Here is a 13,095-nt window from a genome sequence, read left to right on the forward strand (position 1 = left end):
TCCAGGAGATGCAGCTAAGCTGACAGTTCTTTTGGCCTTGCTTTTGATTAATAGTATTTGCAGGAGTTGTTGCATAATAAATTATGAAATGTAATCTTGCACTTTAAGAATTGAGTATGATTATAGTATTAATAAGACTAATAATTCATTCTGGATTTTAAGATCCAGCATCTCAATACAGAAGTTATGAATCATCACAACAGAATGACAACTTCATCTGTAAAGATTTGCTTTTATCTCACCTTAATAAATTTAGCTGATTTGGATTATCTGTATGTGATAAATGAGTGTTGCATTGGGAGACTCATTTGGGGGAATGGATAAGAATTGAATTATTGTCCCCCAAATAATTGTACCAATTAGTAATAAGTACATTATTTGTCTCAAAAATAATGAAAATCCCAAAATTAATTGTAAATATATTCCAAAATGAGTAGTGATATGAGCGTCTATCTTATCATTTGCTCTCTGTGACCAGATCCTTTCCCTGGTTTGTTATCTTTACAGATGATGCAACTGAGTGTCACTGATTACAGGACCATTGAACTGATGTTATGTCTTTATTTATCTCAAGGCTGTGTTTCCTTTCCTCACATCTACTTAACTCGCTCTTTCATTCCCTTAATAGGACAGTGCCCTATAAATGTGGAGCTTACCTTTGAGCCCCAAGGGACAGAGTATACACTTCAAAACAGTTTCTCCCAAAGCTTCTTCTCATTTTGAACGGGAAATAGAGATAAAGATAACTGGAGAGGAAATTTCCTGTGGTCATTTGTAGGCTATTCACAGAAAAACATGCAAGAGTGAATTTGCGAAGCTGTCAGCATAATGTGTTTAACTAAATGCAAATGTGTTAGGATAAGTGATCATATAATGACTGAAGATTGGGTCATGTGTTCTGCTATATGTTACAGTAAATCGATACCAATCAGGCCCACGATTGACAGGAAGCCTGATTCAGAAGGCACTGACCTGACAAATCAGCTGCAATGGGGTAGAAACACTTGGTGATATTTAGGGGGATTCAGTTCAGTAGTGACCTAAAAACCTCTTTTGCTCATGACATGCAGTTTCCTCTTTGAGAGTTTTTAAATGGAATCTTTTCTGCACGATGTTTAATTAAACCCATTTAATAAATGAATGCTTCTGCACGATCTCAAAAACCAACGCTGCATGGTCTTTACATTACACTATTTTAATTTGAGGAGGATCTTGTTCTCTTTCCAGACATACTGTATGCAAGGTTTTTATTGCACATTTCCTGTGGCTTAAGGCTTTGATACCTAAAAAGTGGCACAGACCTTTTGTTGCTATGGCAGATTTGTTGTGATACAACTCAATGAGAAGCATGACATCATTTTCCACTACCAGAGAAAGGCACAATATTACAGTGTGGAGACAACCACAGTATCCTGAGTGACCCACATAAAGTTAGCATGTCTGCCTTTTGGAGGTAACTGTTTCAAGGTGCACGACTTTACACATTTTCCTGTATAAATCAATGCCTCCATTTACAAGTCATATCGCCTTTATTAATCACTGGAGGAGTTTGTTTCACTTTTCTAATACAGTATACACTTAATTTATTATTAAGTTATTATTTTTAAGTGACAATTATATGTTACAAATACGTTATGATATCAATATACACTGACTTACCTGATGTTCTATGTTTTGATTGTAAAAGTGCGGTCAAATTTTACTATTGTTTGGTGAATTATTGAAAAATCCAGTCATTTCAATATTTCACGTGCGGGTGAAAGTTTTCCCTTACTGATTTCGTAATGGGTGGACCTATACAGAAACTGTAAAAAATTATATGATCAATAAGTTATGACGACATTACACTGCTTTAACTCATCGAAATAAGTTAAGCTTTTGTAAAACTTTTTTATGTTACACAAGATTCAACTCATTTTTTTAGTCAGTTTAATGTAATTTAAGTTGAAATGACTTAAACATTACAGTGAATTGGTTTAAAAAATGACTTCAGTTTGAGCTGTGCTTCATACATTGCTACTCTATTGTCAATAGAAAATGAACATAACAAACTAATGTGACCTTAACTTTTACTGCTTTTTAATGCAATTAGATTGACCCTATAAGTTCAATGTTAATACTATGTATGATGAAATCAATGGTTTGAGTTCATGTATTACATTTAGACAGTCTTTAGTTTAGTTTTGCTTAAAGGTGAAATGAGGTAAGTGCAGAAAACTGAGGGAAAATTGTGTTCAGTTCCAGTGCTGCTCACTGTCTGTCTCCATCTCCCACTGAACTGGCATGTCATACCTTTTACAGTGCAAGTGAATGTCTGCATGAATTTGTTAAAGAAAAAAAAGAGGACATGTCTGATGTTCCAAATGTTTGAAAGCACCTAGGATGTTATCAATAAAATATGAATGTAATATGATTAGATAAGGAAGACCTACAACTGAATTCACCAGTGAGAGCTACCAGTGCAGATCTTCTTATTTTCTTGATATGACTAAACAAACCATGGCACTGTTGCTAAACCACCTTTTGTAGTTTGCACAAATGAAAGACACAGGCATGTAATCAGACTCTGACAGTTTACAGTTTAGCCTACATTGACTTCAACAAACTACTGATAGACTTTGTATTTTCAGTCATCAGATTAATTTACTTTGTATTTTCAGTCATCAGATTAATTTACATTGTGACTGTGTATCAGATGTAATGCACTCTGTCTGTGTCTGTAAAGGTGTGAACCAAATGGCCCACAGTCATATGGCTCACACAGACAAATGGCCCATAGAAACTGATGGGTGTGAAACCACATTGCTCAAGGTAGATTGTAGTATAGATCGATCTCCTGTGGGAGGTCCTAAAAGTTTTCCTTTGTTTGTAGCCCTTTTGTCTTCATGTTTAAAGTTCTGTCTCAGACACAGAACGTTGGGTTAAGATTGTTGAAGGGCGACATGCTAACATCGCTACTGAAGGACTGCTACACTACAAACCTTCAATAAATTCTTCTCCCCACAAGAACACTGGTCAAGCTTACTTATTTTATGTATTGGAGAAATCGAATACATTGGCGAGCCACCCAAACCACTGCTCGGCCAAATACACCAAAATCTAACAATTTGGCGAGCCAGCCAGGAGACACTGACAAGAAGAGAACTCACCAACTGCAACAAGGAGTAAACCAAGAACTCACCAGCTGCAACAAGAAGTTAACGGAATAGTTTTCGAGTATCTGAAGTTCAAAAGATTGCATCTGTGGACAATTTATTTGAATCAACTGGATCCGGTCTCAAATATCCTAATTTGGTGAGTGAAACTTATCAGCTGTCTAAAAGAACATCTTCTGAAAAGAATAATAGTAGACCAGTAAAGATTTGTAGTGTAGTCACACATACTGTGTATTGTTGAGAATTTTAGGTTTGGGCCTTTTTCATGAGTCTGTAGGAACCTTTTAAATTATTTAGTTAATTCTCTTGAAACTGTAGGAGCTATAGAAATAAGTTTTATAGCTTGGCTCTGTTCTCTTGAGTCTCTAAGAGTCATTTAAGAAAGAGGTTTGGTCCGTTCTCATGGGATTGTAGGAGCTATTGAAATAAAGTATAAGTTTGGTCCTTTCTCTGGAGTCTGAAGGAATTGTTAAAGAAACAATTTAGTCCGTTCGTCCAGAGATTGGAGAAACTGTATAGGGTTTGGTCTTTTGGGCCTTTTTCATGAGTCTGTAGGAACCTTTTAAATGATTTAGTTAATTCTCCTGAAACTGTAGGAGCTATAGAAATAAGTTTTATAGCTTGGCCCTGTTCTCTTGAGTTTCTAAGAATCATTTAAGAAAGAGGTTTGGTCCGTTCTCATGGGATTGAAGGAGCTATTGAAATAAAGTATAAGTTTGGTCCTTTCTCTGGAGTCTGTAGGAATTGTTAAAGAAACAATTTAGTCCGTTCGTCCAGAGATTGCAGAAACTGTATAGGGTTTGGTCTTTTGGGCCTTTTTCATGAGTCTGTAGAAACCTTTTAAATGATTTAGTTAATTCTCCTGAAACTGTAGGAGCTATAGAAATAAGTTTTATAGCTTGGCCCTGTTCTCTTGAGTTTCTAAGAATCATTTAAGAAAGAGGTTTGGTCCGTTCTCATGGGATTGTAGGAGCTATTGAAATAAAGTATAAGTTTGGTCCTTTCCCTGGAGTCTGTAGGAATTGTTAAAGAAACAATTTAGTCCATTCGTCCAGAGATTGCAGAAACTGTATAAGGTTTGGGACTGATGTTGCTGCAAGAATTGGAATGGAAGTATGGAATGGAATGGAAGAATTGGAAGGAATTCTTGACTGGGTGCTAATTCAGTAGCCAATATAAGATTAAAATGTTTGGGACTGATGTTGCTGCAAGAATTGGTAATTCTTGACTGGGTGCTAATTCAGTAACCAATATTTTAGTTTTGAATTAAACAAACTAATTGGGTTAGAAACTATAAGTTTATTTGCCTTCTGATGAAAAATGCAGAATGATCTAAAGTATATTGTCTAAGGGACAAATTTGAACCAAGGTAATCCAGCCTTCTGAGTTAGGACTCAGAAAGAACTGAACAAGTCTTATCAGTCGGGAGTATTTCAGAAATGAAACTTAGTCTGAAAGTGAATGTTTTGTTTTGAATGTAGGATTGAAAACTAAGCTGAGTTAGTAAATTTATGATTTGTCTATGTAACTGAAATGGTCAGTTCTCAGACTGCTGAGAATTTAAATCCGAATAAGCACCTTTAACGGCTCTAACACCTTTTGTTTTGTTTCCACACCTCTGAGGGCACTTCTCCTGTAGCCTACTTGCCATGGCTGAGTCTGCACTAAAAAATGGTAACAGCCCTGCACTGAGGCCAACAACAGAAAGATATGGAACAGAACCTCCAAATGTTACCATTGATCAGATGATGGACAATCTGAATGCATATTTGGGCAAAAGGCTGGGATTAAGGAAGTGCCATGATGACATGTGCCAGAAGTACGGCATCAAGCACTCAGAGAGTGGACTATGGGCCTTGCCGGACATTAAAAGGGCTTATGGAAAGATGCAGCGCTTAAGGACAAACACCAACAGAGATGGCTTGTCTGTGATTTTGGTAAAACAAATTCTACAGCATCGACAGAAGTGTGAGATTGACAAATCACAGTGTGAGTGCAATGCAGAGAAAGCAAAGGTTCGAGCACTGGCTGAACAATTGCAAAATGAGAAGAAGGACAAAGAAAGACTCTTAAATGATAATGACAAGCTGTTAAAGTTGCTATCCACACAACTGGGATCAAAAGACGGTTCTGGAAGAAAAAATCCCATGAAATCTAGCAGCAAGATAGAGAAAGAGTCACTCTACCCATTTAAAGACCTCAAGAAGATTGAGGATCAACAACGTCATTATCTGCTAGAAGAAAGTGACAGCATCGCTCTACTGGGAGTCCTGATGACAGTGATGTTGAATCTGGGACATATGCTCATGTCACCAAGAAAAACAAAAAGGTTAGACTCGCTCCTGTAATTGTCAAGAACAGAAGGACTGAAATTGAAGTTGACAATGAGGAGGAGTATGAGGAGGAAGGCGAAAGACGAACCCGCATCGTAAAAAGAACAATTAAGAAATATGTTCCACATAGAACATACCAACCAGCTTCTCCAGAGCAAGTTGACAAATGGTCAAAAGAATTGCCAGACGTGTACAAGCAACTAAGGAAAGCTTGGCAATTTCTTCAACGCTTACAGAAAATCTACAATTTACATCCAGTAGATGGTGTGATGATTGTTAATGTGAACTTAAGGGACAATGACCAAAAGAGGTTAACTGAAAGTGTTGAAAACAGGGTAGGCGAGTCTCAAGAAAACATTGAGGCTGGATGGGAAGCTCTACGAACATTCTTGTTTGAACTGAAACCAGCAGAGGTTAATTGGGCTAGAATTACCTCATGCATGCAGAAGACTGGAGAAAGTGTTGCAGAGTTTGAAGAACGCTTCACACAAATTTGGTTGGAACATGCTGGTTTAAATGACAGCGAGGATCTTGACAAGAACACTAGCATGCCTCTGAAAACTGCTTTTGTTAATGGACTGAAACCTGAAGTTTCAAAAGCCCTCAAAATCCAATATGATGACTGGGACAGTATTGGAAAACCTTTTAATCAGATTGTCGAAGACAATGTCAAACAACAACAGGACAATGTGGAATGAGCATAAAGAAAATGAAGATAATAGACAGTCAAAAACTCAAAGAAGATGCAGGTATTGCAACGAAGAAGGACACTGGGTTCGTGATTGCAAGCTGAGTTTAAAACATCAAAGCGATGACAAGGACAACCTGTTGAGAAGGTTTTAGCAGTTGACAACCAAACAAAAACAGATTCTGCTAAAAGCTGTTGAGCCGCAGGGAAACTGTTGAGCCTCTCTCTGCAGCACCAACTAGTGACATCTCATCAGACAGCTGATGGAATCCATGTGTATGCAAAAATGACAAATGAAAACACCACCCCAAAGGTAAAAGCATACACAGAAGTCTCAATAACTGAAGCCAAAGATGATGTCCTAGTAGAAGGTGCTGTTATACAAGCCGTAAAGGAGAGAGGTGCACATACAGCGGCATTAAGAACTTCAGCAAGTTTTGCCATGTAACCTGATTCAAAATGAAGCATCCAGAAAACAAATGCAATCAATAACGGAAGCTAAAACAAAACTGCATAATGACAAGCAATGCAGTAAGGATGACCACAAGGAAATTGGACTATGCCCTTTTGAACATGTCACAGGCCGGCCCATGTCCAATGAAAACCTAATATCTGACAGCCTTGCCCAAACTGATGAAAGACTCAGCCTGGTAGGACACAATGCCAAGAATCAATTTTCACCATTAGAATCGAGGAGGGAAAGCCTTCATGATCTCATGGTAACTGATGAAGCAGTTAAAGGGATAGTTCACTTTGAAATTAAATTTTGGTATGTTTTAGCTTACCTCAAGGGCATCCAAGATGTAGGTGTCTTTTTTTCCGCAGTAGTTTCAATTTTGATATTTTTAGGTCAAACCGTTCTTGTCTGTCAGTCCTATAATGCAGGTCTATGGTCACTGTCTCAAAGAGCATGCACAGAGTCCAAATTAAACAATTCCCCATCGTCCAAATGAAACAATTCCCCATCGTAAGTACACATCGATGGCCTAAGACACGAAACGAGTGGTTTGTGTGAGAAAACGAACAGTATTTATATCGTTTTTTAACTCTTGTACACAGCCACGTCCAAGTGATCTGAGGGCGCTCGCGCATCCTGGTGTGTGACGTGTGCGCAGACTGGTGCATAGATATGCTGTGTACAAATTTTGACTCATGGATCACAGGTTTTGAAAGGTTACACTGTCTTACCTTAAGACATGCAAAGGGATATGTTGATGGTAATAATTCAATCTAGGCCAATTAAATCATTAACAATTTATTACATGGATCTCTAGTTCTTCTGATTGGTCATTCATGGAATTCAGCATACAAACGCTGTAGCCTATAGCAGGCTGCTCATCTGGGTTATTGAAACTGTGGAATTTTTATTTTTTTGTCAGTTGAACTTATGTACTTGAAATGTACTTCATGTGGTAACATCTAAAATAACTGGTTCCCTTTCGAGGAACTTGCGTTGTGTCCCAGCTGATGCTTTGGGGTACGCCTTCAGCTTGACTGTGTCTGAAGCACGTGTGCAACTTCAATCTTCACCGGTGCTGCATTACCTCGTGATGTGTGCCGGCGTAAGGTGGAAGCTAAAGGGAAGATGGCAACACAATAGCATCAGCTTTCTGTCTTCAGCAACACTCTGTGTGACTGTCTTATTTGGTGTTGTCTGTACCTTGTATCATTATATATATATATATATACAGTTTTATTTTGACATTTCTTTCTGCCGTTGTCCTGATGCCATTTTGAAGTGTGTGCGCGCCTCTCTCCAGTTCGCATTGCACACACTGGGGGGAGATAAGCGTTTTTTAGAGCTCTTCAATTTAATTTGGCAAATTAAGTTTGCAAAGTGTGTAAATTGAAATATTAGGAGAAGGAACAAATTATATAATACATGAGGAATTATGAAAAATTTTAAATGATACAGGACTGGTAAAAAAATTATTATTATTTTTTTTTCTCAACCAAGTGTTTTCAACCAAGTAGTGCTCCACACTCCAATCCAGTAGGTGGCGGACAAGGCACCTTTTAGTTGGTTTGCCAACCGCCATTTAAACAACAGAAGAAGAAGAGGAAGAACGCGTGTAAATTGATTTAATATGATCTTGTAAACAGTACAGAAACTGTGTTCTGTTGTATGTTATATGCGTGAGTGGATTAAGAATTTGAAGATATGACGTGTGGGCCATATGATATGTATTAGCAGGATTTTGAACCATTAATCAACTCACTAGTGTTGTATCATACTGGTGAATGTTGTCATGAAATGCCCACAAGCGATTTATAAATTTTTTTCATGTTGATCCACAGGTATTTCATTTTTATTGTCTTTTACATTCTTGTATTGTGTTAATGTTATTATGTTTCAATGTTATGTGTATTTTTCTCAATTGTTACACATGCAGTTCGCATTGCACACGCTGGGGAGAGGTGAATGTTGTCATGAAATGCCCACAAGCGATTTATCAACTTTATTGATGTTGATCCACAGATGGTGAGAAGTCCATGCTGGGCGTGACTGTTAATAAACATTAATGTACACAACGCAGAGAGAGAGAAACGCAACAGCGGTTAGCTTCAGACCGGTTACACTTGGATGTGGAGCATGCACGGTCAGATCTTGAGGGAGCTGGCAGTGTACACTGTGAGGCGCTCCCTCTCAGAAAGCTCCGCTCTCGCCTGGCCGTGTTTGAAGAGAGCGAATGCAAATGCAAATGGAACTAGTGGAGGGGTTTAATATGGCTTCGGCCCTTTCTCAGCCCTCATCCGCTGGTTCTTTTACTCAATCTCGGGATATGGATATTCTTTCGCCCCGAGTGAGAGCTTAATGTTGGGATTGTCTAGTTCTGAGGAGTTAGACGTCCCTAGGTTGCATCCCATTTTAGATCTTCAGCACTTAAACCGGTCTCTGAGAAGATACAGGTTCAAGATGTTGACAATCCCTTTAATCGTGTCTCAAATCAGGTCCAAGGACTGGTTTGTCACGATCAATCTGGAAGATGCATACTTCCACATTTCCATCCTTTAACAATACAGGAAGTTCCTGAGGTTCACTTTTGGGGGCGAACAGAGGTGCGGGAAGTAGGGATGCTGGGGGTTTCACGGGATTGTAAATGCAATGCAAATTTTTGTTCATTTCCATTGTTTTTTAGCATTTAGTAATTTATTTGTTCATCAAGTTATTGGGATTGAGACTCAACAGCAAGAAAAGTATGCTTTCTCTAGTTCAGAGAACCATTTTTCTTTTGGGTTGCTGTACATGAGACCCCTACCCCTACAAACCCCTGGGGTTTCCCCAAGGGCCAACCCTTTTCGCACGATCAAGGTTACGCGCAGGTGCCTTCATTCATTGACCATGTGAAAGAAGCCTTGGTTCCTATCCCAGGGTCCAGTCCTGGGGGCATTAGGGTTGGGTACCGTTCACATTTTAACCTGAAATGCGGTGCAGGTACCCAACGGTATCTTTTTTCTGTAATTTAGACATGTTTACCTCAATAACTGTAAAGAAACTAAGTCATTTGTAGAGGTGTTATTCACATTATGCCAGAGCTGCCTTGATCACTGTCTGCCATTGTTTGTGATGCTTGAATATGAATAAAAACAACCATTTTAGTAATAAAAAATAATAATTTCTATGAAATGTTTTGTTTTCCACAAATTCTGTGTTATGAATTTTCTAGTAATCAAATGAAGACATAAAACATTAATTTGATTGATCTTTTTTTTTGTCAAACAACATTGCACAACTGAGCTTATATATTTTATACTGTTAAAATTACAACAAGAAAACTTTTAATTATTCCTTAAAAAATAAATGTTTTATAATAATTTATTATTATTAGTGTTAGAATTATTATTAAATTGAGATACCTAAATTCTACTGTACAACAGTTACATATTATCAAGTTAAACCGAACCTCTTATTTTGACGGGTTGAAGACATTTGAGTTTCCGTGTGTTAATTATATAACGGTAGTTTTTCTTAAATGAAACTGTAAAATGCTGATGAACTTCAGTGACTCTCAGAGCGGCTCTGGAAATGAAGATCATGCATTCATGTTCTCATAGTGAGACCGCAGAGGTTGAAAAACACAGCGAGCGTCACGCGTGCTTCAGTGTGTGTGTGTGCGTGTGTGTGTGTGTGTGTTAAATGAAACGGCGCGTCTGCGTCACTCATTCACACAGAGACACGCAGAACATGCAGGATTCGTATTTAAATAGTCTTATACTCTCGCGCCCAGATGCGTTCTCAGGTACCGAAATTTGGCACCAATTGATTTAATGTGAATCGGTACTCAGTATACTGAAGTAATTCGGTTGGTGCCATTAAAAGTACTGAGTTCGGGACCCAACCATAAGGGGCATCCTGTCATTGGAAGATTTCGTCAACAGATGCACCCCTCATGGGCTGAGGAGTGGTCATGGAGGAGCGCCCAGCCCAGGGCCTCTGGAAGGAACATCATCTCTCATGGCACATGAGTTGTCAAGAGATGTTAACAGTAATGCTAGACCATCATGTTCTAGTGAGAATGGACAACACGTCAGTGGTCTCTGACATCAACCATCAGGGCGGTCTGAGGTCGCACACCCTATGCAAACTGGCGCACCAGAACCTCTTGTGGTCATGGGGAAAATTGCCATCTCTCAGGACACTCTACATCCCTGAGCACCTGAATTTGGGAGCGGGCATACTGTCGAGGCAGGGGCTGAGGCCCGGGGAATGGAGAGTCCACCCTGAGACGGTGGAGTTAATTTGGAGGAAGTTCGGACGAGCGGACGTAGATCTGTTCGTGTCTCGAGAGACGACTCACTCTCTGTTATGCTTCTCTCTCACACATCCAGCTCCTCTGGGACTAGATGCCATGGTACAGACGTGGCCGAGGCTTTTCCCCTAGTTCTAGAAAGAGCTGGCCAGGACAGGTTTAATTTTCTTCTGGTAGCTCCGTTCTGTTCGGCCCGAGTATGGTTTTCAGACCTGTCAGCTCTTTTAGATGATCTCCCTTCAGGAGATTCCAGTCAGGAGGGACCTTCTATCGCAGGCTGGGGGCACAATATTTCACAATACTTTCTGTAAATGATTCTGCTTTGAAATGATGTGTATTGTTAAAAAGGCTATACAAATAAACGTGAATTGAATTGAATTGAATATTTCACCCCCTGCCGGAGATGTGGAAACTTTGGGTCTGGCCTCTGAGGGGATCAGTTCCTGAATGCAGGTCGCTCCGCCAAGGTGGTAGAGACCATTCGCAATTCTAGAGCACCCTCCACGAGGAAACTTTATATTTTGAAGTGGAGAGGATTCACTTTATGGTGCAGAGGGCACAGTTTGGATCCAATTAACTGCCCAGTGGCTTCAGTGCTGGATTTTCTGCAAGACTGCTTTTCTGCCGGTCTTTCCTCTTCCACACTATGTGGTGGACATTGCGGCCTTCCATGCACCTGTGGGTGGTGGATCTTCGGGGAAGCAACGTTTGGTTTCTCGTTTCCTTCGTGGTACATCAAGGATGAGGCCTACGGCTGAGATCCATTCACATGGGAAGGGTTGTCCTTGGCACCCTTTGAGCCCTTGGACTTGGCAACGATTAAGTTCATTGCTCTAAAGATGGCTTTTCTGTTAGCAATTATACATCACTTAAGAGAGTAGGAGATTGCAGGCCCTTTCGGTTGCCTCCTCCTGCACTGAGTTTTATGTAATCAATAAAAAAGTAACTGTAATCGGATTATGAGCATTTTAAAACATAATGTAATATAATTACAAGTAATTTTTGTAATCGAATTACAATCCAGATTACATGTTATCAGTTACCCACTATAGAGTTAAGATCATTTAAACTTAAATCAGTATTTGAGATTTGATGTATTTGGTGAGTAACTTTGTGTCAGAGTCCTGATCACCTTGCCTGGGTTTATTGACCAGCTGTTACTGACCAGGGGACAATAACCAGCTGACTGTATCCTTTAATAAATGTGCAAAAATCATTGTATAAAACAGGCAAACATGCATCTGTCAACATCTGTCTCACACCTCTCTGTGTCGTTTGACAGAGTTGTAAGAATATGTGTCTAAGGATGTAATGGTGGTTTTGGAACAAGGAACTTGTGAGCTCAACAGCTGCATCAGTAATTCAGCCTCATATTATGCTTTGGCAACAAGAAATGAATAGGCATCAAGCCTCCAGCAATTGGGTCTGCAACTGCTCTGTGAGTGAGAAACTTTTCCATGCCAATCAAACAGGAAGCCACAGGCTGACCATCAGGCATTTAAGCTAACATGCAGACATGGGTGTATGCTTTTGTCTTTAAACTAAATTCATCCTTAATGGAGAAGATATTTTTTATTTTTGTCTATCCCAGCCCCTGAAATCTAAAATCAGGAAAACTGAAAAAGAAACCTGGCATGATACATGTTTGTTTGCAGTATGTGTGGGACGGAAGTTAATTGCAGTGTCCAGTTATAGTGCACTATTGGACTGACTATCCTGGCCAAATGACTTTCTTCACTGCTGAAGATCTGCCAGTGGAAACACAATAAACATGATGGCAAGCATCTGTTTTATCACCAGGCTTACTAATCTAATGCTATAAATGTGTCAGAATATCATGTTGATCTAACAGTGATGCTCTTAATGTAATGCAATTACATAATTTATGAATTAATATGTGACTTTTTAACACAATGTGTGGCAAAACTTTACTTGTTTACATTCTGCTTATTTATTTGATACATATAAATCATTTTAGGCACATTTCATATCCTGTTTAGTGCTATTGGCTGGAACAAGGATCTGCTGGTTTTTATGGTTAGTGGAGAATTCATCCTCCAGCAATCCCATCATTCCTGTTCTTCAGGCTGTGTGTGGAAAAGTGCAGTCCTCCAAGCTAAACACATGGTTAGTGAAAAACCCAGGATCTTCACACAGGACTGCCTGAG

Source organism: Squalius cephalus (assembly GCF_949319135.1).
Source record: "Squalius cephalus genome assembly, chromosome: 5".
In the NCBI taxonomy this organism is placed as follows: Eukaryota; Metazoa; Chordata; class Actinopteri; order Cypriniformes; family Leuciscidae; genus Squalius; species Squalius cephalus.